This window comes from Pecten maximus, chromosome 12 (genome assembly GCF_902652985.1).
Source record: "Pecten maximus chromosome 12, xPecMax1.1, whole genome shotgun sequence".
Taxonomy (NCBI): Eukaryota; Metazoa; Mollusca; class Bivalvia; order Pectinida; family Pectinidae; genus Pecten; species Pecten maximus.
Window position 1 is genome coordinate 9,948,947 of NC_047026.1, and position 24,404 is coordinate 9,973,350.

General features: G+C 34.4%; 1 protein-coding gene across 1 annotated transcript in view; it reads right to left on the bottom strand.

Annotated features, from left to right (window-relative positions):
* LOC117339982 (neuropeptide F receptor-like) overlaps window positions 1-24,404 on the bottom strand; it is a 37,763-nt gene that overhangs the window by 2,636 nt on the left and 10,723 nt on the right. The gene's annotated exons all lie outside the window — the stretch shown is intronic.

Consider the following 24,404-nt stretch of genomic DNA (forward strand, 5'->3'; position numbering starts at 1 on the left):
AATTTAGGCATTAAAAACCAAACAGAAAGGTGGTCGAAAGATTATATTAGCGTAACGAAAAGCGGGTGGCAGGAATCAGGACGACTCGTCACAAACCGACAACATGTACTCACACAACTTATTCAGCCAATCAGCTGCTGTTTCATGCGAACCAAGTTCCTAAGGAAAGTGTGTTTGTGGGGCCTGTATGGGTTGGTCTGATTAATAAACATATGGAGTGGGTATTTCCTATAAGCGAGAATAGAGATTAGTGGTATAAGGTCTGAAGAACAAACATATACATCCCTACTAAAAATAGGATGGCGTAGGACTATAGGTGGGAAAAAAGGCGGGAATTCCCCAGATGGGGGTTTCCCCCGTCCGTTGTAAGGTCCTTTGATAACCCACGTGCTCATATATGCTATGAACCTGTGCACAATATCTGTTGTGTGTGGCGAGAACATCAAACTATAATGTGGAATAAATATTTATTCCGTCATTTGAACTCCAAATGGATGATAGAGGCGACACTGTTTTGACATATAGTGAGGAGTTTCTATTGTGAGAGTCCCTCAACTACGTAACATGTGGAGGATTATCTCTCATTCATACCGAGTGGGTAGTCGGTTTGTAGTTGGTTGATCCAATGTCGTTCCCTATTCAGGCGTTGCTGGTCATTCCAACCCCTGCAGTGGTCAATGGTGACAACCTGCATGTCATGCCATATGTGGCTCGGCATGTTGAAATATTTCGCTACTGGCAAGTCCTGGCGTTTCTGTTTGATGGAACAACGGTGGTTGTTTATCCTCAGATTCAGTGGTGTTTTGGTCTCCCCTACATACTGCATGCTACACTTGGCACACGTAATAAGGTATATTACATTGGCCGATGTGCAGGAGACTGACTGGAGGATGCAGTATTTCTGTCCATTAGTCTCACAATTGAATGAATTGGTGCTGTGAGTGTACGGACAGAGTTTACACCTCTTACTGCTACATGTCTCGAAACAGCCAGTGGCTGTAGCATGAGATGGTGAAGGTAGCTTACCACTGACTACCAAATCTTTGATGTTTTTTGGTCTGCGGTAAGCTAGTATAGGGGGATCCGGGAAAATACCCTCGAGTTTGCTGGACGACAACACGATGTGCCAGTGTTTCTGGAAGATTGTTGACAATGCGGGCATGCCGGGAATGAAAGGTTACCACACAAGGTACTCTTCCAGTTTTCGGTCTGTCTTTGTATTCCAGTGTACTCGCCCTGTCCAATTCTTTCACCCTATCAATTTCACGATCTATCAGGGCTGCGCCATACCCTCTATTGAGAAGATGGGATCTAAGCTCTACACAACGACGTCTGAAGTCATCGTCGTCGGAGACGATACGCCTGATTCGCAAAATCTGGGAGTATGGAATGCTCCTTGTAGTGTGGGGTGGGTGACAACTGGACGGGCGAAGGTACTGGTGAGTGTCCGTGGTTTACTGTATAAATCCGTGTGTATTTCTCCTTTATAAACTTTAGTTATATATATTATATCCTTTCGAGCAATAAATAAAAAAGAAATATAACATTAACATCTACAAAAAGTATTGTTTACCAGGTATGATTCATTACAATGGTATATATGCCTTGGCAGCCTATCCAAGACGACATTGTCCTTTTGTCTAAGAATAGGCCATACATATATAACGCATTCTTACATACATGTATTGAAGGGTGAGAACCAGTCTCAGGGCATCACATGCTAAGAACCATTTACTGTTAAAACATTTAATAGGATTGCATGGAATTAAAATCTAAAAGAAAAACTTTCTATATCAGAATAACATGTCTTCACCTTCTTGTCGAAGCTATTTGCACGCAAGCAAACAGAATTTTGAACTATCAGAGATTATTTGTACCGCAGCTATACATGTACTTATAATCCGCGAGTGTATCGCCACATTGTGACATATTTTCGTTTGTTTGCTGTTGTGTGACTTAACACCCATTTTAACTCACTGTTGTCTGTCCTAACGACAATTTTATTGTCGATGGGCCGTTAACTATGTAATAATTATAATTACTTATTCGATATTCGGGCGATTCTATACTACCCTGTTATGACTTTAACTCCGACAGACATGACTATTAATGACTCTGTTATGTGATGTCCTGGTTGGGTTAACAACCGCCCGGTCCGACACATTTATTTCGGTCAGTAATCATAAATATATATAATTGATTTCCCTCTGGAAATACTATTGACATGTACTTTATATAACCATTTAATATTCGTTTGATAAAGTAACACAATCTAATAATATTCGTTGTCAACTCAGGTAGCATAGCCTAATGGTGATCAGAACGATAATTATTCCATGTTCAGTATTTATTACGCTTTATTAGACTCGCTATCAAAATACACTGTACTACATTTTGCGTTATTCAAGGTAAATAAAATATCTATGATGATTGTAAGGTTTTGTTATGTAATTTTCAATTTGTTTGGTAATATTTTAAATAAATATTAACACAATACGGTCATAAAAGAACTGTACTAATAATAAAACGTTTCTATAGTGTCATCACACTGAACCGCCTTACTCTTTGACACAGTAGCGTGCTACTTACTGTTCTATCCCTGTGAATGCCGGATTAATGTAAGAAAATGAAATGTCCAAATTAATTCTAACTACATTGGGCATGTTTCTGACAGGTTTTCAATGTCTTACTTGAAAGATTTAAGTTGGACTTGGAGATTTGTTTTTAGAATTAGGTTTTTGGCTGTTCATAACATGATTGTCTAGATGATATTTATTAAGAACATCAATGCTATTTTACATGTGTATGCTCTTTATATACCGTATTTGTTCTTACTATGCATTTTATTTACTCTTATGATATATTTTATTAATTTTCTATCAATTCTGCAATTGGGCCTTTTGGTCTGTTGAAATTGAAATAAATAAGAAATAACTCAATAGAAATAGATCACGATGACATAGTCATTAAAGTTTGAAGTTTTATGAAGCAGTCTATAGCCCTACCTGTAATTATCTCCTATTGTTCTACCTTTCACACTAGTCTCACTTGGCCAACAAAATACCTTACCTGTATACCTCAAAATTCAGAATGTTGGCTAAGTGAGAAGACACCGTGGGAATATAGGAACAAATATAGGGACGAATAAAGGGGCAAAAATAGAGGCAAATATATGGGCAAAAATAGTGGCGAATATTGGGGCGAACATAGGAGGGATAAGGGGCAAATATAGGGACGAAAATAGGGGCGAATTTAGGGACGGATAAAGGGGCGAGTGTAGAGGCGAATTAATTCAATTAAGGTTAGACATATAATTTTCGCGTATCTACGATATTTACAGTATTGCAGTGCATCGTAGAGTATTGTTGAGGGGTAGACATTACAAGTCTAATTTTAATTAAATTGAGGGACGAATATAGTTAACCAATTATCATAGGATCGCATACACGTCCCTTGCCAGGGAACATCAAATGGAGATTCCATTTCTGCATCAGATACATCAAGTAAAAACTGTTTTATCAAAACAGCTATTTTGTCTGATTTCGTGATGATCAAAGCAAGAATCAAAACAGCCGCACCTCAAACAGATAAACATGTATCGTAGAGAATACTTAGCAATCGACTTCAATTACGAGCAATCAGCGCATGTTTTTGAAATCACGTGTAAAATCGATACGCGTAACTAATTGATGTAGTTTGTTTGCTAATTATTTAAAACAGTATTATTCACGCTTAGAACGGAAGTAGAATAGCTTTTAAGACGGAAACTTTCCAATTTAGTGACTACGAGCTTGGAGATAGAGCGAAGGGAAGGGTACAGATCCCCTGTTGTTAGCTGTGTTTAATACAATACAAATACATCTAATGTCGTTTTGATTCCCTAATTATACTGCCGAGTTTCCGCCCACAGCATAATCGTTATTTTGATAGTAGCATGAATCTCGTTTACGTTGTAGTCGAACACATCAAACTGGGGATGGGGGTACCAGCATTTGTGGGTTACGTACATGTAAGTACTTCACCGTGGTTTCTGTGTTTTAGGTTCCGAACGTCTTCCGAACATGGAAGGAGACATAAAACATGTGGAAGAATGTAGAAAACAAAAAACAAAGAACATGGGATATCGAAAAAATAAAAACTACGAATGCAGATAAATCTTAGATCTTCAACTGTCCCAATATTGCTTTTTTACATCCTTACAACTGAAGATTATTATCGCTATTTCTCAGAAAGTTCCGGATGAATCTTTCTCAGATTTCACAAATAGGTTTTGCAATACGCGATCGCCAGGGACCCAGGACTTTAAATTGTCTGTCGTGTGACCGAGTATCTTTCCTGGCGATGCATTGTATAAATTTTTAAACAGATCCGTCTGGTGGTGGTGGTGGACTTCTCTTAATATAGCGTGAGAATTTATTGACTTGTTTGCAAACATGAACTGACAAGCTTATACAAGATATATACCAAATCTCACTTCAGTAGACTTCAGGATCACTTGTACGAAATAAGGGTTGCCGCGAATTATCTCCCTTGACATGGCAATGAGCGGGTTGAAGTTAAAATAACTAAAGAGTTAGAGTTTTTGTATCTTATACATTTTATAACTTTCTCCTAATTTCTCCTCCTCCTAGCCTCTAATTTCTCATATTTTTTCTTTGTAACTCCTAATTTCTCCTAGTTACTCCTTATTTCTCCTAGTTACTTCTTACTTCTCCTAGTTACTCCTTATTTCTCCTAGTTACTCCTTATTTATCCTAGTAACTCCTTACTTCTCCTAGTAACTCCTTACTTCTCCTAGTTACTCCTTACTTCTCCTAGTTACTCCTTATTTCTCCTAGTTACTCCTTATTTCTCCTAGTTACTCCTTACTTCTCCTAGTTACTCCTTACTTCTCCTAGTTACTCCCTACTCTCCTAGTTACTCCTTATTTCTCCTAGTTACTCCTTATTTGTCCTAGTTACTCCTTATTTCTCCTAGTTACTCCTTATTTTTCCTAGTAACTCCTTTTTACTCCTACATGTACTTACCCATAATTTCTCACAGTCACTCCTTATTTCTCCAAGCTACTCCGTATTTCTCGTAATAACTCCTAATCTCTCTCAGTAACTTCCATTTTCTGCATACCTATTATTTCTGCTATATCTCTTATCGTTCATACTTAACTCCTAATTTCTCCTGGTACATGTAACCTCTAATATTGAGCTCTATTGCCCTTAAAATATGATCCCTAAAGTGACTCTATGTATATACTAGTTAAACATTATATCATAAACATACTCCTTCTGCTCCTCGTAGCTTCCCCAATGCTGCTACACCTAGACTACTGCATCACGCCAGTCGGCTACTCTAACTCTGCTTTAGAGTGAGGTTTACAACCACATTGACTTTCATATCTCCCGGCTCGCAATATATAAGAAGTACGAACGAATAAAATCGCTTAAGAATCCAAGCAGGAAAGATATCCCGTGATCGATGAAATACGAAGAAACCTACTAGATTCCAAGGAGATATTTCTAGAGAAGTCCCGAAAAGATAAACAATAATGGCTGCCGGTAAAGAGGAATCGTGTTTACTGAGATAAACTAAAGCCTGTAACAGCGGATAAACCCAAGGACGACAGAATAAATACAAAATACATGACAGGTATGATATAGAGGATATCTAACAGTGTCTTCAGTAATACCAAATATATTTCACGAGTGGGGCTAATATTTTGATATTTTTCACGAGTGCGCTAGTGAAAAATATGTGAAAAATATCACTTTTATAGAATGAATAATTTTTCATATTTCACTGGTAAAAATGTAATAAATCATCTTCTACTACTGAACAATTTCTATAAGTAAACATATGTTTCAGACGTTATATTAGAGATTATCAGGTAATACATAGCGGTAAACCAATCGTCTGCTCATAATCGTTAAATACCAAAACCTCATGACCTGATCACAAATGATTGAAAATTTAGTAGGCAAAAATATCAACGTACATTTTTATTTGGATACTATACACTTACGATGATGTGATATCTCAATGCCGGGCAAAATGAGATCACCTAAAGTGAAATTCCCTACACAATGAGGGAACTTATTCTTGTTTCATTTGACAGGTACGGTACACCCGACAATGTGATCAATGCATGTACTATGTACTTATACAAAGATATATATGTTGTTTCAACAAGGCATATCACACAAGATATATATATTAGACTTAGTTACAATGTATTTAACCCAACCTGCATAACTGTTTCCTTTGGTTTCTATATATAAACAATCCAAATTTTGAGCAGGTAGGAAACAACCTAAGTTCAACCTACAGCCATCTAGTATTTGAACATGAGAATTTTTTTATCTTGTTAATCAGAACTTTCTTGGATTTTATATGTAGTGTCCTTTTATCATCAAACGATTAAGAGAAAACGCGTAAAGGAGGGGAAAAGTATAGAAAAGACAAGTCCTACATAGAACCAATAAAGATAATTCAATGGTGGGCGTCAACATCCCTTGGAGATATTTTCGCTAAATGGTATTCTCCAACGCCTCTGCTATCTACTTCACTTCAAAGTAAATCAAATGCATATCAATCCATATCGTTCTAGCAGCGATTGAACAACATAAATCTTGACTTGATGATATTTCGACGGTGTTTCATTGTGGAATGCTTGATTATCAATCTCTTATTCCTACTTTAATTTCCGTGTGGCCGATTGAAATAACTAAAAATATCATTCTATTTCAGTATATGTTCTTTAAGCTATTCTGAGATTTTATTGTAGTAGATTGATTAAGATTCCCTTTTTATAATATTTATAGTGTTACCTCACTGAAGCATACTGCCAAAGACACCAAGCAGCAGGACATCCCACATATTGTTTTCACGATCAGAATCAAAATTGGATGCACACAAGTAGGGACCAAGGGGAACCCTTACGGTACTTGTCAAAAATTGGCAATAACAAGGATTGTTTACGGACGGACGAATGGCGATTTGAATAGCCCACCAGCTGATGATGATGACATGGAAACAGTCCGCTTGTGTGACTATGACCGTGACACAATTTATACGAATAAGGAAAATTGATTAGTGAAAAGAAAGGCCAACCTCATGCGAATTTAACACCAAATGGAGGAAAGGTTGAATAATGTCAATACTAATTTGACATTTTCCAAAATCGATGAAATGCTAATTGAAGACGGAAGGATGCTTTTGTCTCGGATCTAAGATTGATAGTATTGAGTAAGCTGTAAGTATTTAGTTTTATGGTCAGTAAATGACGAGCGACATAAGTCTTTTCAACCAGGACAAAGTATCATCAAACTCAATTTTAATGCTACCTAGCTACCAGCTACGGTCGAAAGGTAGTTGTCTTAAAGTGTACCCTGAAAAAGTTTTGATATCCGAATTTTGAATGCGGTCGCTTAAGCATTAGAAGTTATCACAAACTGCATCGAAAGCCGCCTTCTCTGTCCCAAGATATAAACCGTCAAAAATGGTTATTTTTACCTGTCTGTCAATAGTCAATCAACACTCAGGCTATTCATCGATAAGATTGATTCCGAGTTGTGACGTCACAAGTGTGAGAGTCGCTTAGACGAAGTAAGGCAAGGAAAAGGCCCAAATTCACTTATAAACATACTTTCTGTTGTTTAAGTATGCATACGGGTAATTGCCAATGATTTAAGTTGTTTTGTGTTTACTCCTGCCGTGAATATTTCTTACAATTTTGCACATATAATTTATATATTTCTTCAGTTGCGGACGTACGTAGACAAGGGTTTAAATTACAGCTTCGGATATTCAAAATATGTAATCTGATATTGCTGTTTTTGTGTAATTGATTTATATTATAATATATAAACCTCTCATACACAAAAAACAGCATCAATAAGTATTTTCCAGGAAGACATTGTGGTGCTTTTACAGGTACCAGGACTGATTAATGTGATGGTATCTTTGAGTGATATAATGGAGAGTTCTTCTTTTGAGTAGTTGTTTAATGTTTTGTTAGTAGTTTAATGTTTTGTTAGTAGTTTAATGTTTTGTTAGTAGTTTAATGTTTTGTTAGTAGTTTAATGTTTTGTTAGTAGTTTAATGTTTTGTTAGTAGTTTAATGTTTTGTTATTAGTTTAATGTTTTGTGTGTGTAGTTTAATGTTTTGTTAGTAGTTTAATGTTTTGTGTGTGTAGTTTAATGTTTTGTTAGTAGTTTTAATGTTTTGTTAGTAGTTTAATGTTTTGTTAGTAGTTTAATGTTCTGTTAGTAGTTTAATGTTTTGTGTGAGTAGTTTAATGTTTTGTGTGGGTAGTTTAATGTTTTGTGTGGGGTAGTTTAATGTTTTGTTAGTAGTTTAATGTTTTGTTAATAGTTTAATGTTTTGTGTGGGTAGTTTAATGTTTTGTGTGGGTAGTTTTAATGTTTTGTTAGTAGTTTAATGTTTTGTTAGTAGTTTAATGTTTTGTTAGTAGTTTAATGTTTTGTTAGTAGTTTAATGTTTTGTGTGGGTAGTTTAATGTTTTGTGTGGGTAGTTTAATGTTTTGTTATTTGTTTAATGTTTTTGTTAGTAGTTTAATGTTTTGTGTGGGTAGTTTAATGTTTTGTGTGGGTAGTTTAATGTTTTGTGTGGGTAGTTGAATGTTTTGTTAGTAGTTTAATGTTTTGTTATTAGTTTAATGTTTTGTGTGTGTAGTTTAATGTTTTGTTAGTAGTTTAATGTTTTTTGTGTGTAGTTTAATGTTTTGTTTGTAGTTTAATGTTTTTTTTAGTAGTTTAATGTTTTGTTAGTAGTTTAATGTTTTGTTAGTAGTTTAATGTTTTGTTAGTAGTTTAATGTTTTGTGTGGGTAGTTAATGTTTTGTGTGGGTGTTATTTTGTTTTGTTATTTGTTTAATGTTTTTGTTAGTAGTTTAATGTTTTGTTAGTAGTTTAATGTTTTCTTTAGTAGTTTAATGTTTTATTATTTGTTTAATGTTTTTGTTAGTAGTTTAATGTTTTGTGTGTGTTGTTTAATGTTTTGTTAGTAGTTTAATGTTTTGTGTGTGTAGTTTAATGTTTTGTTAGTAGTTTAATGTTTTGTGTGGGTAGTTTAATGTTTTGTGTGTGTTTAATGTTTTGTTAGTAGTTTAATGTTTTGTTAGTAGTTTAATGTTTTTTTTAGTAGTTTAATGTTTTGTTAGTAGTTTAATGTTTTGTTAGTAGTTTAATGTTTTGTGTGGGTAGTTTAATGTTTTGTTAGTAGTTTAATGTTTTGTTAGTAGTTTAATGTTTTGTGTGAGTAGTTTAATGTTTTGTTAGTAGTTTAATGTTTTGTGTGTGTAGTTCAATGTTTTGTTAGTAGTTCAATATTTTGTTATTAGTTTAATGATTTGTTAATAGTTTAATGTTTTGTTAGTATTTTAATGTTTTGTTAGTAATTTAATGTTTTGTGTGTGTAGTTTAATGTTTTGTTAGTAGTTTAATGTTTTGTTTGTTTAGTTTGATGTTTTGTTAGTAGTTTAATGTTTTCTTAGTAGTTTAATGTTTTCTTAGTAGTTTTATGTTTTTTTAGTAGTTCTTTGTTTTCTTAGTAGTTTTATGTTTTGTTAGTAGTTTTATGTTTTGTGTGGGTAGTTTTTTTTTTTGTTGTGTGGGTGTTTAATGTTTTGTTGTAGTTTTGTTTTGTTAATGTTTCTAATGTTTTGTGTGGGTAGTTTAATGTTTTGTGTGGGTAGTTTACTGTTTTTGTGTTGTGTTTTTCTTGTTTGTGGTGGGTAGTTTAATGTTTGTTAGTAGTTTAGTTTTTTAGTGTTTCATGTTTTGTTGGTTTAATGTTTGTTAGTAGTTTATGTTTTGTTGTAATTTAATGTTTTACTTAGTAGTTTATGTTTGTGTGGGTAGTAGTTTATGTTTTGTGGGTAGTTTAAGTTTCTTATGTTTGTGTGGGTAGTTTAATGTTTTGTTAGTGTTTATGTTTTTTGTTAGTAGTTTATGTTTTGTTAGTAGTTTATGTTTGTTAGTTTTATGTTTTTTGTAGTTTATTGTTTGTGTGGGTAGTTTTATGTTTTGTGTGTTGTGTTTAATGTTTTGTGGGTCAGTTTATGTTTTGTTAGTGTTTCTGTTTTTAGTAGTTTAATGTTTTGTTAGTAGTTTAATGTTTTGTTAGTAGTTTAATGTTTTGTGTGGGTAGTTTAATGTTTTGTGTGTGTAGTTTAATGTTTTGTTAGTTGTTTTGTTTTTGTTAGTAGTTTATGTTTTGTGTGGGTAGTTTATGTTTTGTGTGGGTAGTTTATGTTTGTGGTGGTGTTGAATGTTTTTGTTGTGTTTTGTTTTGTATCTTGTTTTAATGTTTGTGTGTTAGTTATGTTTTGTTGTAGTTTATGTTTTTTGTGTGTCGTTTATGTTTTGTTGTAGTTTAATGTTTTTTTGTAGTTTAATGTTTTGTTGTAGTTTATGTTTTTGTTGTACGTTTAATGTTTTGTTAGTAGTTTATGTTTTGTGTGGGTAGTTTATGTTTTTGTGTGGTAGTTTTAATGTTTGTGTTTTTGTTTAATGTTTTTGTTAGTAGTTTAATGTTTTGTTAGTGTTTACTGTTTTCTTTCGTGTTTATGTTTTAGTTTTTGTTTATGTTTTTGTTGTGTTAATGTTTTGTTGTTGTTTTGTTTTGTTAGTTTTTTGTTTTGTGTGTGTAGTTTAATGTTTTGTTAGTAGTTTAATGTTTTGTTATTAGTTTAATGTTTTGTGTGTGTAGTTTAATGTTTTGTTAGTAGTTTAATGTTTTGTGTGTGTAGTTTAATGTTTTTTTTAGTAGTTTAATGTTTTGTTAGTAGTTTAATGTTTTGTTAGTAGTTTAATGTTTGTGTGAGTAGTTTAATGTTTTGTTAGTAGTTTAATGTTTTGTTAGTAGTTTAATGTTTTTGTGTGAGTAGTTTAATGTTTTGTTAGTAGTTTAATGTTTTGTGTGTGTAGTTCAATGTTTTGTTAGTAGTTCAATATTTTGTTATTAGTTTAATGTTTTGTGTGTGTAGTTTAATGTTTTGTTAGTAGTTTAATGTTTTGTTAGTAGTTTAATGTTTTTTTTAGTAGTTTAATGTTTTGTTAGTATTTTAATGTTTTGTTAGTAATTTAATGTTTTGTGTGTGTAGTTTAATGTTTTGTTAGTAGTTTAATGTTTTGTGTGTTTAGTTTGATGTTTTGTGTGTGTAGTTTAATGTTTTCTTAGTAGTTTAATGTTTTCTTAGTAGTTTTATGTTTTTTTAGTAGTTCTTTGTTTTCTTAGTAGTTTTATGTTTTGTTAGTAGTTTTATGTTTTGTTAGTACTTTTATGTTTTGTTAGTAGTTTTATGTTTTGTGTGTTAATGTTTTGAATAGTTTTATGTTTTGTGTTGTGTTATGTTTGTTGTTGTTTATGTTTTGTTAGTTTTTATTTTGTTTAGTTTTAATGTTTTGTTAGTATTTATGTTTTGTTAGTATTTAATGTTTTTGTGTGTGTAGTTTAATGTTTTGTTAGTAGTTTAATGCTTTGTTTGTTTAGTTTGATGTTTTGTTAGTAGTTTAATGTTTTCTTAGTAGTTTAATGTTTTCTTAGTAGTTTTATGTTTTTTTAGTAGTTCTTTGTTTTCTTAATAGTTTTATGTTTTGTTAGTAGTTTTATGTTTTGTTAGTACTTTTATGTTTTGTTAGTAGTTTTATGTTTTGTTAGTAGTTAAATGTTTTGAATAGTTTTATGTTTTGTGTGTGTAGTTTAATGTTTGTTAGTTGTTTAATGTTTTGTTAGTAGTTAAATGTTTTTTTGTGGGTCTTTAACTGTTTTGTTCGTCTTTACTGCTTTGTTCGTCTTTTCCTGTTTTGTGTGTGCTCGTGTCCTGTTTTGTTCGTCGTTCCTGGTTTTTTTTTGTGTGTTGTTCCTGTTTTGTTCGCGTTGTTTCCTGTTTATGTTCGTCGTTGCCTGATATTGTTAGTCGTTTCCCTGTTTTTGTTCGTCGTTTCACCTGTTGTTGTTCGTAGTTTCCTGTTTTGTTTGTGTCTTTCCCTGTTTGTTGTGCGCGGGTCGTTTTTCCTGTTTTTGTGTGTGTCGTTCCCATGTTTTAGTTCGTCGTTTCCTGTTTTTTCTTCGTCGTTTCCTGTTTTGTTCGTCGTTTCCTGTTTGTTCGTCGTTTTCCTGTTTTGTTCTTCGTCTTCCTGTTTCTTGTGCGTTCCGTTTCTGTTTTGTATCAGCGATCTTCTCCTGCGTTTGTGTGCGTCTTTCCTGTTTTGTTCGTCGTTTCTTGTTTTGGTGTGTCGTTTTCCTAGTTTTGTTCGTCGTTTATCGTTTTTGTGTGGGTCGTTTCCCTGTGTTTTGTTCGTCGTTTCTGTTTTGTACTCTTTCGTGTTTGTGGGGGGCGTTTCCATGTTTTGTAGTAGGTCGTTTATTTTGTCTCGTTTCGTGTTTTGTGTGGTCTTTTTTCCTGTTTTGTGGTGGGTCGTTTCTGTTTTGTTCGTCGTTTCCCCCTGGTTTTTTCGTCTTTCACTGTTGTGTGTGCGTCGTTTCCTGTTTTGTTCCTCGTTTCCTGATTTTGTGTGCGTCGTTTTTCTCCCTGTTTTGTTCGTCTTTTCGCTGTTTTGTGTGTCGGTCTTCCTGGTTTTGTTCGTCGATTGATCCTGTATTTGTGTGTGTCGTGTCCTGTTTTGTTTCGTCGTTTCCTTGTTTTGTTCGTCGTTTCGTGGTTTTGTGGTCGTTTCCTGTTTTGTGTGGGTCGTTTTCCTGTTTTGTTTTCGTCGTTCTGTTGGTTTTGTGTGGGTCTTTTTCTGTGTTGTGTGGGTCGTTTCCTGTTTTGTGTGTGGGTCTTTCTGTTTTGTGTGTGTCGTTCCTGTTCTGGGTGTTGGTCGATTCCCCCACCTCCATGTTTTGTGTGTGTCGTTCCTGTTTTTGTTCTCGTTTACTGTTTGTGGGGTATTTCACTGTTTTGTGTGGGTCGTTTTCCTGTTTTGTGTGTGTCTTTCCTGTTTTGTGTGGGTCGTTTTCGGTTTTGTTCGTCGTTTCCTATTTTTCTTCGTCTTTTCCGTTTTGTTCGTCCGTTTTCCTGTTTTGTTCGTCGTTTCCTGTTTTGTTCGTCAGTTTCTGTTTTGTTCGTACCTTCCATGTTTTCTCTCTAGTTTTCCTGTTTTGTGTGGGTCGTTTCCTAGTTTTGTGTGCGGTCGTTTCCTGTTTTGTGTGAGTAGTTTAATGTTTTGTGTGGGTAGTTTAATATTTTAAGTAGTTTAATGGTTTTTTTTTTAGTAGTTTTGATTTTTTTTCTGTGAGTAGTTTAATGCTTAGTATACTTATTATTTTGATATTTTCTTTGAGTATTTGAATGTTTTCTGTGCATAATTTTGATATTTTCGCTAAAAAGGTTTTAAAATGTTGTTTCTCATTTCCAGTTAGGTTTTGGATTATTTTTATGTAAGAGTCAGCTTTAAAGCTGTTTGTCTGGACTGACCGTTGTCAGTATGTAACCGACAGGGCTTCAACGCTGTCGTAGCCTTGGCAATTCAGCCTAATGGCTACATAAACTTAACTGTTAGAAGTCAGTCATTCCTGGACACCGTCATGCAATGATCTTTTTTTTGTGTTAATAGGACGTGAACCAAAAAGTCAGCATTTATGGCGTAAATATCAGTAATAACAAATCTCTCACAATTTAAAATCACATATAAGGACTGACTTGATAAATAAATGTTTCGTTTTATATTGTTAATCATCTAATCAAAACTAAGGAGTGTTTAACTAATCAAACTTTGATTTGGTATTGTTTAACGTCCAATGAACAGCTGAGAACTGACTTACTAATTAAGCTTTGGTTTTGTTTTAAACGTACTATTAACAGCCGAGGACTGACTAAGTAATTTGATGTTAAGTATGGGATTGTTTCAAACGTCCAATCAACCGCTGAGGACTGACTTACTGATTTAACGTTTGTTATAAGTAAGTACTTGTTAAACCATGGTCATAGTGGAATACATTATCGGATATCTATTTATGTAATATGTATATTGGGAAACATGACTGGATATCTATTGATGTAATATGTATATTGGGAAACATGACTGGATATCTATTGATGTAATATGTATATTGGGAAACATGACTGGATATCTATTGATGTAATATGTATATTGGGAAACATGACTGGATATCTATTGATGTAATATGTATATTGGGAAACATGACTGGATATCTATTGATGTAATATGTATATTGGGAAACATGACTGGATATCTATTGATGTAATATGTATATTTAGATACATGACTGGATATCTATTTATGTAATATGTATATTGGGAAACATGACTGGATATCTATTTATGCAATATGTATATTGGGATACATGACTGGATATCTATTTATGTAATATGTATATTTAAATACATGACTGGATATCTATCTATGTAATATGTACAGTGAGATACATTATCGGATATCTATTTATGTAATATGTACAGTGAGATACATGATTGGATATCTATTTATGTAATATGTACAGTGAGATACATGACTGGATATCTATTTATGTAATATGTACAGTGAGATACATTATTGGATATCTATTTATGTAATATGTACAGTGAGATACATGACTGGATATCTATTTATGTAATATGTATATTTAAATACATGACTGGATATCTATCTATGTAATATGTACAGTGAGATACATTATCGGATATCTATTTATGTAATATGTACAGTGAGATACATGACTGGATATCTATTTATGTAATATGTATATTTAAATACATGACTGGATATCTATCTATGTAATATGTACAGTGAGATACATTATCGGATATCTATTTATGTAATATGTATATTTAGATACATGACTGGATATCTATTTATGTAATATGTACAGTGAGATACATGACTGGATATCTATTTATGTAATATGTATATTTAGATACATGATTGGATATCTATTTATGTAATATGTATATTTAGATACATGACTGGATATCTATTTATGTAATATGTATATTTAGATACATGATCGGATATCTATTTATGTAATATGTATATTTAGATACATGACTGGATATCTATTTATGTAATATGTATATTTAGATACATGACTGGATATCTATTTATGGAATATGTATATTGGGATACACGACTGGATATCTATTTATGTAATATGTACATTGGGATACATGACTGGATATCTATTTATATAATATGTACATTGGGAAACATGACTGGATATCTATTTATGTAATATGTATATTGGGATACATGACTGGATATCTATTTATGTAATATGTACATTGAGATACATGACTGGATATCTATTTATGTAATATGTACATTGGGAAACATGATTGGATATCTATTTATGTAATATGTACATTGGGAAACATGATTGGATATCTATTTATGTAATATGTACATTGGGAAACATTATTTGATATCTATTTATGTAATATGTACATTGGGAAACATGATCGGATATCTTTTTTAGCCCAAGCTAATATTTACAAACTTTGTGTGTTATGTTGATCGACTGCTGTAATCTCCTGAAAGTATCAAACAATTCCCTGGATATGTCAACTCATCACACCAGACACATATTCAACTTTGCACATTTAATGACGAAACATAAAACTTACCGCGTATTTCTAGCAAATTAGATACGTTTTTCATTTAGCTCAATTTAGTTGTATAATGTACGCAATGTGCAGTTCTCTATAACAATCATACTGTAAAATTTGAATATACGGCTTTCAGGCTGATGATGCAGCTGTGTCGATTGGTTTAATTTCGAGACACTTTACTTGCTATTAATCTCTGAAAACTAAAAGGAATTCAATCAATGTGTATCTGTATAGTTTATATGGCTGAAATCGAACAACTGTGATGACAGCGATTGCACAGAGATCAATGAAACAAAACAATGTGGATTATATTCGTAAATAGGACTTTGTGAAAAGTTAATATTTCCATATATGGTATTTCAATGTTATTAAACTATCACATTTTCTGATGTTATAAAACTATCACATTTTCTGATGTTATAAAACTATCACATTTTCTGATGTTATTAAACTATCACATTTTCTGATGTTATAAAAATATCACATTTTCTGATGTTATAAAACTATCACATTTTCTGATGTTATAAAACTATCACATTTTCTGATGTTATAAAAACTATCACATTTTCTGATGTTATAAAACTATCACATTTTCTGATGTTATAAAAATATCACATTTTCTGATGTTATAAAACTATCACATTTTCTGATGTTATAAAACTATCACATTTTCTGATGTTATAAAACTATCACATTGTATGGATTTGTACAGTCATCAGTACACACGTTCCGTACTTGACCGTAGATCTTGCGAGAAGGGAAGGGCAAACACAAACTCAGTTATTCGTAAAAGCTTATCGGCACATCATTAGGGCATAGAATATTGTATAATTTCATCTTCGTACAAATCAACCCGGGATGGAACATGTAAACGATGAGATTATCATCATACACGGATGTCACTTCTGTGATGTTGAATAAAACATAAGGAATTAAACTAATCACAGGTTATGAATCCTAATTAACGAAGGTTATGATTTTAGTCAGGCAATCCTGAGAACTGCTTAATATACCAGCATTATACAGCTAATTTCACATGTACTGTTACGCACTCCCACTTATTCACTGTAATTAGTATAGCAATGAAAGGCCGACTCTTTTATCAACTTGACACGTTTTTTCGCTGAATTAACGCTGGGACGGAATCTCGAGTTACCTCTTTGTTAGAAACCTTTCACGGGAACGGACCAATAAAGAAACCCTTATGGTGATTGATTTGGGCATAATTGTTTTAAGGACTATTTACATACGGACTGCAATCGTGAGTCAGGACGGAAGCGGTCGCGGACTAATCATGGGGGATGAACGAGTCGAGGGATCTAAAGATTATAAGCCAGGCGGATACATACATATGTAAATTGTCGATCATCTGTAACAAAGACTAGAACGGAAAAGACACATTACTGTAGAACTACTAATTGTCGCGAATGTTTCAGCTCATATTATCACCAATCAGGCAAAAGAGCGTTTTACTCAATCCAAAATCCACACAATACCCAACCTTCTTGGGTTAGATGAAGCGCACATTTTGCACTCTTATATTGACGCCAACATGTCACAATGCTCTGACAACAGGTGACTCCGGCCTAATGCCAACCTCAAAGCAGGGACGGTAATATCGATTTTATAAACTCAACCAGATACCATATCTAATAACCTTCTCAATGTCAAACGGTCCACTACCGGTCAAAAGTGAGGTAGTGATACGGGGGAAATCAGAACGCGGATCTAAGAGCGAAAGCTACTGATAGCAGGGCTGGATCATACGCTCTACTCTGTGCCTTCATGGTAGGCTATCTTGTTGACAATGGAGATTCTATATGATTATATTACCATCACTGATTTTTTCTCTCAATGAGAAATATTCTTCCCATCTGGACCGTTAGGCTAATCACATTTAACAACATTTTTCAAATCCCGATGTAATAATTTCTTGTAGAACCAGCTAGTCAAAACGTCATGAAATTTTGTAATTCTTAATTCTCTACCAACTGGCGTAATTTAAAGATGATATACTCACAGGTTTTGTAACAAATGAGAAAGGAAATTTTCACTAATCAAGTGATTAAGCTAATCACCTTTTGAACAACTGGGCCCTGATCGAGTTTAGAAAATGTGAATTTCTGATTTACAGGTTAAGCGATGTTGTTTGGAATAGTAAAAATCCTTCCCCAGAATACATGGGTTGTTTTGTAAACCAACAAGCACAGATACAGTATGGGACTACATTTCCAAATATATTCAGTTAGGGGGAGACATGTTGGACGGAAGCCTGAGTACGAGACAGCCCTTAACACCAGTTGAACAGTTTATCAACGTGACTTGGGTGCGTGATTGTAACGTGCTATACATAATAGATACGGTACACTCTGTCGATGGTTCCACAATAGTCTATGTAATATTCATTACAATCCTCGCTATCAGAACTTAACATACAATTATAATAATTACGTACAATTAGCCTTCGATATTTTCCTAACAAACACCTATTCTTAAAAAAAGCATATTTTTATATTTGTTTTAGTCGTATACTGAACGAGCCTCCTGGAAAAAGGAACAGTTACTTTGAAATATAAAACTGACTGAACGTTGGAAGGAAGATAAGGAAATACTAGAGTTTGCTTCTAAAAGCTGAAAAAAACGCTTTACTCCAGAATTTTACACTTTATATTCACAGACTATCGTAAAAAACAATGACGTCTTCGAGTTTCAGTTTGAATGATTAAAATACAAAAATGAAGAGAGGTCGACTACCAAACGTTTTTTTTACAGTTTAATTTTATGTTGTTTTACGTCATTTAAGTTCACTCTACTGTGTGGAAGATATATACAAGGACGTGGGCGTGTTTCGCCTTCCTTTGATAGGGCAGAAATAATGCCATCTCTATAGTGCTATCTCACGGAAGCGTATTGCCGAAGCCATTCACTCAATAAGATGCTGAGAGTTAAACAGCAAGTGTGAATGGTCAACTTAAGGCAAAACGTGGGTCAAATCTAGACAGGTAAGGCCAAAACACAAGAAAAAACAGAATATGTGGTAAAAGTCAATTTTATGTCAGAAATTTAATTTGGGACTCGAAATACTTTTCACACATTCACGCAATATATCTATTACTAGCTGAAGCGCACAAAATCAGTCTCGTGCATGACGATATGGACGACCTTATTTGACCTTAAATGAAAACCTGTGTTATATTCTATGTGGAAATTCGGGATTACAAATTTCTGTGGACAGTCCTTTGCTGCTGGTAGAACATGTGACTAAATTATGACATGGTGTTGTATTTAATCGGAAGGGTTATCGGGATGTCCTGTACAGGTTTTACATTTCAATGACCTTCCAATAACCTCATCATCCAGGACTATCATTTCTATGTATTCTGGAGGCTATTCCAAGTAAGGAGACCCGGAAAAAGCCATGTAGATGATTTATCGATACATTTCAGCCATAAATGCCTCCGCATTCAACTTGATTTTAACATGAGAAACACTGCCCAATATTCATGATTAAGTATGTGATCATTCTGAAAGTAAACAAACTGGTAATCTGAGTATGTATGTTATTAAGTTCACAATCTATGTCCCAATGGGTTCATTTATATTGACAGGGGCTTCGAATGTTTCCCCATCACGCGAACACACTGCAGTTAACCTTTGAAATGAGTGCTGGTAGATAACATTGGAAGCACTTGCTCCTTCAATGGCAGATACAAATGTAACCAATGATTTATGAATGGAGGAGCAGTATCCCATAATACTCAGTCACCGGAAGTTCAACCAAGATAAATGGACTGCCGCGGGATAATAGGTTGACCACAAAGTCTACACATTAGGGAAGTGGGACAAGGTTATATTATGTATACACCATTATCAAAACAGAGTTATTAATGTGAATATCTAGAGTCGCGTTAATCATTCAAATACAAAATAATATATGTAAAACGAAACGCAATCATCATTTAAACTGAAAACTTCTGCTTTCAAATTTCTTAAGGTGAACTTAAAAAAACCCATCGTAGAGAGTTCAGTTGTACACCTGGGCTCATTTTGGGATCCATCTTTATCTATGTCTGTATACTCTCGTCCTGACAACTCCTCCCAAAGATAAGTTCTTTTAAACTGATGTACACTGAAATTGAACGTTGCCGTCTATTCTTTTTTCTTTCCTTTTTCTGCTATTTCCACTTTTTGTATTTATTCAAAAACTTTTTGGCCGAGTGGGAATCAGGGTGGATTTGGGAGCGGAAGGTATTAGTCAGCCACCCTGGCGACAGCTCCTGTTATTTTAACACCCATAAGAACAGAAAGTGTCATTGAAGCTACATGTAATACGTGAGTAATTTATGTAATTATTGTATTAATTATCACACTTAAATGTACATGCAAATTGTCAGCACTTGTAAGTATTAAGTTAAAACATTTCGGATTATTCTATGCAGACTATTTTTCGTATGGACAGGATTTCAATGTTTTGGCATTTTATCTTATGTTTGACTCCTAACTGTTTCTTTTCTTAAAACTAGTAATTCTTACATTTTTATTGATGTTGTTATGTGACTTGGGAAGGTTACAATTTGGCTTTTCAGCATGATTGCCCTATCAAAGAGTTAATCAGTAATCTTGTCATCTATAGACGAGGTCATCATATGGCCTTGCGAGAACGTGGATTCTCAAAGAAAGGATTTCGCCTTGTTTTGTCTCCTTACTATAGAAACAGTCGCAGAGACGAGGTTGTCCTTTCGGCCCGTCTTATGTTTCTCCATTCACAATCACCATACGCATGTATCTGACACAGTCGTCTTTGAATGACTATAGCTGTTGATAGGACGTTAAACAATATACAGGGGAGGCCGTCCTTAAATAACCTTAGCTGTTGATAGGACGTTAAACAATGTACAGGGGAGGCCGTCCTTAAATAACCTTAGCTGTTGATAGGACGTTAAACAATATACAGGGGAGACCGTCCTAAATGACCTGAGCTGTTGATAGGACGTTAAACAATATACAGGGGAGGCCGTCCTTAAATAACCTTAGCTGTTGATAGGACGTTAAATAATATACAGGGGAGGCCGTCCTTAAATAACCTTAGCTGTTGATAGGACGTTAAACAATATACAGGGGAGGCCGTCCTTAAATAACCTTAGCTGTTGAAAGGACGTTGAACAATGTAACACCACACCTTAACAGGCTGACTAACAACATACTATACTGCCACCTTGTCGTTATCAACTTGTTGATTTTTGGAGACAAAATTATATACCAACAAAAATGGTTTTAATAAGAGAAAGCCGTGCTGCCATAATGGAAACTGACAGTAAACGTAACTTGGTCACAGTGGGTGAAACTTAGTAATAGTTATGTATCTGGCTTACCAATCAGAATAGGTGTTTTGTGACCCAAAGCTTAATCCACCATCAACTAATCCTGTTACTAAATACCATTGTTGGATCCAGAGTCTCGACAAGCTCCCGAAGTTTGTCTCTTATAGCAGTTATCTTCATGTATCTATCAACCGGAATAGAAACTTTATTATGGCCCAACCTTGAGGTTATGGCACCATGATAAAGATCTTGTGTACATATCGATATCCCCTGCTAGCAGACGATATGGGCTGCCATTATAAATCCATACTATGATAGACCAATTTTAGAACTGTGTAGCTGCTAGATTTCACTGTTTGTACAGAATATGGATACATATATTGATTCTATAATATCATCATATGTCTTCAAAATCTTTTAAATTGTAAATGGATCCTCATAACGATTTGGAGGTGTCACATCAAACTGTCACTAATTTTATGGCATTGTCTCGGGTTTAACATCCGATCGACAGATAAGACTACTACTCGTGGTAAATGGTAACTTGACACCCATTTCTACAAAATATTGAAGCTACATGAGCACAAAATCTGATATCCATATAACAAATCTCTGGTAATTGGTATCCTTGTAATATTTTGAATGTGTAATATCTATTTGTTTGCGGTGTGACTGACTTTAAAACACCCTATTAACCTAACTCTAGCACATCTTACATCTCCTTCGTCATAAAATCCTCATTACACATCCAACAAATTGCTTTAACATGACAATGCCAGCATATCGATCATAACAAAGTAAAAAGATAACGTATACAACGGAGGAGTAAATTGGTTACTCAGCAAGGGGATTTGCTGACAAAAATCTTCGATATTAAGATATATACTTCATTTATGTCAATTTGCCTGCTTCAAACTTTATTTATTTAGTAATTCATAACGAAATTAGAAAGCTCTGCTGGTTAAATTGAAGTCCCGTGATTAGGATTTTATGAATAATGACATCGATATGGAAAATACGCATTTAGTTTTGAAATGATTTAATTTAAATATGAATTTCAGTACACCATAGCGAAAATGCATCTAACTGCCTTTACAAACCAAGCAGGTCACATTAAATTGACACCAACCAGCAGGACACCCCACGTGGTCACGCTATGCCTGACACCAACCAGTAGGACACCCCCACGTGGTCACATTATACTAACAACACCCAGCAGGACACCTCACCCGGTCACATTATACTAACAACACCCAGCAGGACACCTCACCCTGTCACATTATGCTAACAGCACCCAGCAGGACACCTCACCCGGTCACATTATACTAATATCAACCTCCAGGACATCTTACCCTGTCACATTATACTAACATCACCCAGCAGGATACCCGACCCGATCACATTATACTAACAACACCCAGCAGGACATGCCTACCCGTCACATTTAACTGACAACGGGCGGACCAGCCGCTCCTTTCACAAAATGCTGACAAATAATCAGGGGCACAGACTCTCATTTATGAGACTCTGGTAAGTCTTGGTCATGGGCTAGAATTTTAAGACTTCCTCACAGAATTAAACGCTTAATGAAAGGCCAAAATGAGCCAGAGTCCAGGGAAACATAACTATAAAACTACGACCCACTACGTCCCCTTCAACAACGCATACAGACATGCTGCACCTCACAGCTTGTCGTTAGAGATGGCCAATTGTGCCCCTCCCCCCATTAAAATATAAAAATCTGTTCCAAATAATATTGCTTTCCTATCTTAATAAACAGAGAGGAGAGACAGAACATATATTAAAACACATGATCCGCCTTATCGGAATGCTTGTTTCAATGTTTGGTAGTCAAATATTTATCATTGACTTAAAAACTTGTCAGAAATGATGCAAATTCCGGGAATTAGTGTTGTATATTATACACACTACATGTTAAGTCAAAATCAAATAAGGGTTGTTGTGCAACCAGCTCTTTTTGATTTGCATTTCTATGCATCTTTTAAATGTGTTCCAATTCCGTGAGAAGCTTCTATAACAAGACCATGGATTTGTTATTGTTTTGTCGTATCTATGCAAACCAAAGTCCCAGGGGATCGAGATGATATTACAAAATAACATATATATGAATTTTGCAATCTCGTTAGAGCTCCTAATAGGCTCAGAAGAAATGTTTATCTGTAGTCACAGTTCTTACATGTCTTTATTTGTATCCACGGTCCTGGTGTGTCTTTATCGGTAGTCACAGTCCTGACATGTCTTTATCTGTAGTCACAGTTCTGACATGTCTTTATTTGTAGCCACGGTCGTGGTGTGTCTTTATCTGTAGTCACAGTCCTGACATGTCTTTATCTGTAGTCACAGTTCTGACATGTCTTTATTTGTAGCCACGGTCGTGGTGTGTCTTTATCTGTAGTCACAGTCCTGACATGTCTTTATCTGTAGTCACAGTTCTGACATGTCTTTATTTGTAGTCACAGTTCTGACATGTCTTTATTTGTAGCCACGGTCCTGGTGTGTCTTTATCTGTAGTTACAGTCCTGACATGTCTTTATTTTTAGTCACAGTCCTGGTGTGTCTTTGTCTGGTGTGTCACAGTCCCGACATGTCTTTATTTTTATCCACGGTCCTGGTGTGTCTTTATCTGTAGTCACAGTCCCGACGGTGTGTCTTTATCTAATGTTATTTAACCAGACATCGCTAAATGATGAGCTCAGAAAAAAACAAAAACAAACAAACAAAACAACAATATAAATAAGAAAGAAGTAATAACGATTTACTAACAAGTGGGCCTTTGATAGTTCAACAAGTTCGATCAATAAAAGATAAAATGCATTTTGACCAGTGTTGCTATCTGGTAGACGAAGACAGTGGATAACGACAAAGCTGAAAATAATTAGATTTGAAGAAAGTTAGATAGCTGTCAGGACGTCAATCGTGTATTCGTATACGTTTTAAAGAATTAAACGTTTTTGGATGTCTTCTTTTTCGCAATTGTCTTTCTTCTTCCTCCCTCTCCGACACACCTTATCCATATCTTTTAAAAATATTTCTTCTTTCCTTTCAATATCAAATGTAGTACACAAGCAATATTCCATCACGTGAATTTTTTTTACATAACGTTCACGTGAAATTCAAGTGAAATTGATGTGAAATTTTTCATATGAAATTGATAAACATGAATTTCTCTTTTTTGTCCTTTTCACGTGACTAGGGACTAGGGAAATAAATGCGGCATCGGAATCATTCAAGAGTGATTCAAATAACAAAAGCTTACAGAAAAGTTACAGAAACTCGATTGATATCATTTCTATTCATGCTAACACGAACGCAGCATTCTAATGCCAAAAATGGCACTTTATAAGGAGATATATTCTCGGGCACTTCAAAATTTAGAGCGTAACATTAAAAAGGAATTCGTTGTAAGAGCAATATACCGCAGATAAAGACACATCAGGACCTTGAATACAAATAAAGACACACCACGACCGTGGA